Below are 5,808 nucleotides of genomic sequence, written 5' to 3'. Positions count from 1 at the left end.
GGGCGCAACACCGAGGGTTGCGATCCCGTTGCCGGTCCCGGTCCGGTACGGGCGCGACACTGAGGGTTGCGATCCGTTGCTGGTCATGAAAAAAGACAAAAAGGAAAAAAAAAAAAAGAAAGGCAAAATAATACAGCTATATAAATGTCTAACAGAATAAATGGAATAGAAAACATACCAATAAATAGTTTAGATGTTTCAAGCTGAATATTCTTTGCAAGAAATCACAAAACCAAATACTTTTCAGCAAGATTAACACAAAGGAAAAGAATGTAGGAAAAAAAATCATTGTAGAATGCAAAAGGGGACCCAAAAGGAGTTTAACTGTACAACCACCAAACAATAAAAATATAAGAAAAAAGTATAAAATTTTGCTACACAGTTGAAAATGAAATGTGCCTAGAAAATACCCAAAATACTTAAGTTGAAATTATAAACCTTAGTTATCCTATAATCATGAAAAAAAAAATTGAATAGCTTAAAATCACTGTAGAAAAAAGTTACCTGAAAAAACAATAAAAATTACTCTAGATCCAGGTAATTTAACTAGTTAATTCTAGCTTTCAAAATAAAAAAGACAATTCTCATTTCATGAAGACAGATTAAGAATTTAGAAAAGGTGGCAGTACACCCTAGTACAGTATATGACACTGTCACAATTTACATCTGTATACCACTTAGGCACAACATATAACCAAAAAATTACACACCAATGTTACTCAAACAGAGCTCCAAATGTTTCTCTATTAGTAAACGTAATCAAGCTAATATTTTTAAAAAGTCAATCCATTACACCCAAGTTGTGTTTATCCAGGAATGCACGATTGTTTTATCATTAGAAAATCAATAAGCATGGGCTGACCCTGTGGCGCACTCGGGAGAGTGCGGCGCTGGGAGCGCAGCGACGCTCCCGCCCCAGGTTCGGATCCTATATAGGAATGGCCGGTGTGCTCTGGCTGAGCGCGGTGTGGGCGACACCACACCAAGGGTTGCGATCCCTTATCGGTCACGAAAAAGACAAAAAAAGAAAATCAATAAGCATAATCACCACATTTATTTCAGAAGAGTCCTTTTATTCAATTCAAGTATTTATTAGTACCATCCTGGGCCAGGTACAGTTCTAGGTAATTGAGTTTTATCAGTGAATGAACAGGATTGTCACAGAGAAAGCATTAAATAATTCAAGAAAAATTCAGCCTTACAAATTATGAAACATTGGGAAGTCTTTAACCATGTAAAAGCTGAGTATTTAAAAGAAAATCAGCAAACAAATCAATAAAATAGAGAGCATACCTCATTTGAATCGTGAAGAAAAGCTGCTTGTATTCTTAGTATTGTGCTGGAAGTTGTATTCAGTCCAGTAAAGCAAGAAAAAATACATTAAAAAAGGAAAAAAGAAAAAATACATATGATGTAATGACTGAAGTGGTAAAATAATCATTACTATTTACAGATGATTGCCTGTGTGGAAAACAAAAATCCGTATATAAATGACCTGGACTGAATGATGACCTCCAAAATTCTTTACATTAAAGCTCTAAATCCCAAGGTGAATATATTTGAAAATAGGGCCTCTAGGAAGTAATTATGGTTAAATGAGGTAACAAATGTCAGGGCCCAATCCAAGAGGACTGTGACCTTATCAGAAGAGAAAGGGACCTCTTTCTAGGTCTTCATCATGGGATGTACAGTGAGGATGTAGGAATTTGCATGCCAGGAAGACAGCTCTCATCAGAAGTCAACCATGCAGGGTATCTGATCTCAGATTTCTAGCCTCCAGAATTGTAAGGAAATAAATTTCTGTATATTTTCACATTCCTTTCTTTAAAATTAAATGAATTTTTAAGCCACTTGATCTGGATTTTGGTATCAAGAAGTGGGGTGCTGCAGTAAAAAATACCTAAAAAGGTAAAAATAGCTTTGAAACTGAGTAACAGGTAGAGGCTGGAAAAGTTTTAAAATGCAAGGTAGAAATAAGAAGAGTAACTCTGTTGGGGTGTTTCTGGGGAATGAGGAACATCACTGGAAAACAGAAAAGAATCCTTTATTTATTGTAACATAGTTGATTGTACATATCTGTGGAGTACAGAGTTGAATATCAATACTTCTGTGCAATATGTGATGTTCAAATAAGGATAATTTGTTCCTCCAATTTATAGTAAAATGCAAAAAGAGGAGAGTTGAGTTGCAGAAGGAATTATTCAGCAAAAAGAAACAGGAGTTTGGAGATTTGGAAAATTCTCAGTCTATCCATATTGCAAAAAATTGAGAACGCTTATACTGAAGAGAATCTAAAGGTATGGCTAAACAACCATTTCATAAAGCGACCATGGGTAGGACTCCTCAACTGTATCAGCTATCTCAACAGCAGTGAGGAAGAGACTGGATTACACTAGCTGAGACACTGCCACTGAGATTTTTAAAATTTTTATTGAATCATAATTGATTATACATATTTACATGTTTGGGGGGTTCAACGTTGACATATGTTGATCAAATCACTATTACTTACATATATATTGTTACAAATTGTACTTATTCTTTATGCCCCTTGCCCAATCTCTTCCCATTCCCCGCCCCCACCTCTGATAACCCTAGACTTCTTCTCTCCTTCTGAACGAGTAATGGTTACTCTGTTGATTTGTTGCCTAGATGATCTGTGAAATGCTGAGAGGTGTGTTCAGGTCCCCCAATATCATCATAGAGCAGATGCTTCTTCTGTTTCTCTGGAATGGGCTTTATGGAGAGAAACATCCCTCTTCCTTTCTTTGGTGTCTGCTGGTGACTCTTTATGTCAATGCACTCTAGTGGCTGGTGGACCATCAGCACAGTGGTTGTGGCATGACCACTTCATGGTTATTGTGCTGGCTGTCGTGGACCACCAACATGGAGGTAATGTTTCTGGCATGCTCCTTACCTAGTTACTGGTGGCTCCCAGTTCCATACCTCAGGATCCCAGGCAGGCCCCATGGAAATGGCAGTGTGCCTGGTTGTGGGAGGAGGGTTCAGTCCCTGGGTCCATGCCTCAGGGTGATGGTGTGCCTGGTTGCTGCCACTGAGATTTAAAATAGACACAGAAGGTGGGAAAGAATAGGTAAGCCTGTTGGATACCTTGGATTTTTACGAGAAGGGAACACAGAGAGAATCAGCTGTGAAACTAACAGAAAGAGAAATTTAAAAAGTAAGCCCATTTACAATTGTCATGAAAAAAATAAAATACCTGGGGATCAATTTAACCAAGGAGGTGAGAGACCTCTACAATGAGAACTACAAACCACTTCTGAAAGAAATAAGAAGACAAAAAAACATGGAAAGATATTCCATGCTCTTGGATTGGGAGAATTAACATTGTCTATATTACCCAAAGCGATCTACAGATTAAATGCAATCCCCATTAAAACACCAATGACATTCTCCACAGAAATGGAAAAAAACAATCTTACTTTTCATATGGAACAAGAAAAGACCCCAAATAGCCAAAGCAATACTGGGCAAAAAAAGTAAAGCCAGAGGCATAATACTAGCCAACTTCAAATTATATTACAAAGCTATTGTAACCAAAACAGCATGATACTGGTATAAAAATAGACATTCGGACCAGTGGAGTAGTATCGAGAACACAGAAATCACCCCTCAGGCTTATAGCCATCTGATATTGGACATAGGCAACAAATATCTACACTGGGGAAAAGATTGTGTTTTAGTCCATTCTGTGTTGCTATAACAGAAATACCTGAGACTGGGTAATTTATAAAGAAAAGAGGTTTATTTGGCTTACAATTCTGGGACAGCTGCATCTGGCATGGGCCTCAGACTACTTCTACTCATGGCGGAAAGTGGCAGGCAGCTGGTGTGTACAAACAGATCACATGGCAAGAGGAAGCGAGAGAGAGAGAGAGAGAGAGAGAGAGAGAGAAGGCGCCAGGGTCTTTTTAAGCAACAAGCTCTCACGGGAATAGAGCAAGAACTCACTCATTGATGCCCCCTCCCCCAGGGAGGGCATTAATCCATTCATGAGGGATCTATCCCCATGACTCAATCAGTTTCCAACTGCCACATTGGAGATCAAATTTCCACATGAGTTTTGGAGGGAACAACACATCCAAACTCCATCAGATTGCCTCTTCAACAAGTGGTGCCGGGAAAACCGGATATCGACATGCAGAAGAATGAAGCTAGATATGCGTCTCTCACCACACACTAAAATCAACTCAAAATGGATTAAAGACCTGAAACTATTTAACATTATTAAGGGAAAATATAGGTTAAACACTTCAGCAACTAGGTCTGGGCAAAGGCTTTATGAACATGAGCCTGAAAGCACAGCAGCAAAAAAATAAATAAATAAATGGGACTATAGCAAACTAAAAAGCTTCTGCACAGCAAAAGAAAAAATCAACAGAGTGAAACAACAATCTACAGAGTGGGAGAAAATTTTGGCTATGCTCCGACAAGGGATTAATATCCAGAATATACACAGAACTCAAGCAATTATACAGTAAAAAACCAAACAAACCAATTAAAAAATGGGCAAAGGAACTGAATAGACATTTTTCAAAGGAAGACATACAAATGGACAACACGTACATTAAAAAATGCTCAACATCTAGTCATCAGGGAAATGCAAATTAAAACTACACTGAAGGGGCCAGCCCGTGGCACACTTGGGAGAGCATGGTGCTGACACCACCAAGTCAAGTGTTAAGATACCCTTACTGGTCATCTTTAAAAAAAAAAACTACAGTGAGATACCCTCTTACCCCAGTTAGATTGGCTATAATCAAAAAGATGGTGAATAACAAATGCTGATGAGGATGTGTCAAGAAGAGAACACTCCTACACTGTTGGTGGGACTGTAAATTAGTACAACCACTATGGAAAACAGTATGGACGTTTCTCAAACAACTACAGATAGATCTTCCATACAAGCCAGCAATCCCTCTTCTGGGTATATACCCAGAGGAATGGAAATCATCATGTCAAAGGGATACCTGCACTCCCATGTTCATTGCAGATCTGTTTACAATAACCAAGATATGGAACCAACCTAAATGTCCATTGACGGATGATTGGATAAGGAAACTGTGGTATATATACACCATGGAATACTACTCTGCCATAAAAAAGAATGAAATACTCCCATTTGCAACATGGATGAACCTGGATAAACTTATGTTGACTGAAATAAGCAAAGCACAGAGGGATAAATATAGCATGTGCTCACTCATATGTAGGAGCTAAGAAAGAAGGAAAGAAAGAAAGACCATAGTAGTGCATTGGTCTTAAAGAGTGAGGGAACATTCCTAGGGCTACAAAGTGGAGTTGGGGGGAAATGGGTGAGAGGGAGGGAGATTGGGGCATAATTGGTGGGGGACATGGGGTAAAAAAGTAATTTCTGGTAATGGGTATGCTCCCAGTATGAATCTGGCCCTCACATCATGGGCACAAGGGGTGACAATTAGCTTTGTATCTCATGAATATTCATAATAAAAAAAAAGAAAAAGAAAATGCACTAGCAGTATAGAACAGGTAAGAAACATGGTTTCAGGGACTGGCCAGTTAGCTCAATCAGTAGAGCATGGTGCTAATAACACCAAGGTTAAGAGTCTGGATCCCCAAACTAGCCAGCTGAAAAAAAAGATGTTTTCATTCTTGGCATGCTCAACAGGATCAGTGGGAACAGAAGATAAGCTTGGAGAAGCGTCTCCCAACAATCCATTTCAGGTCCTACATCATGTTGATTTCTGATGAATTTTCACATGAGTATGCCACACTGGCAGCCACTAACAGAAGTTAGGACCAAATCTG

The sequence above is a fragment of the Galeopterus variegatus genome, unplaced genomic scaffold (genome assembly GCF_000696425.1).
Source record: "Galeopterus variegatus unplaced genomic scaffold, G_variegatus-3.0.2 Scaffold1313, whole genome shotgun sequence".
Lineage (NCBI taxonomy): Eukaryota > Metazoa > Chordata > Mammalia > Dermoptera > Cynocephalidae > Galeopterus > Galeopterus variegatus.
This window is presented reverse-complemented; position numbering follows the sequence as displayed.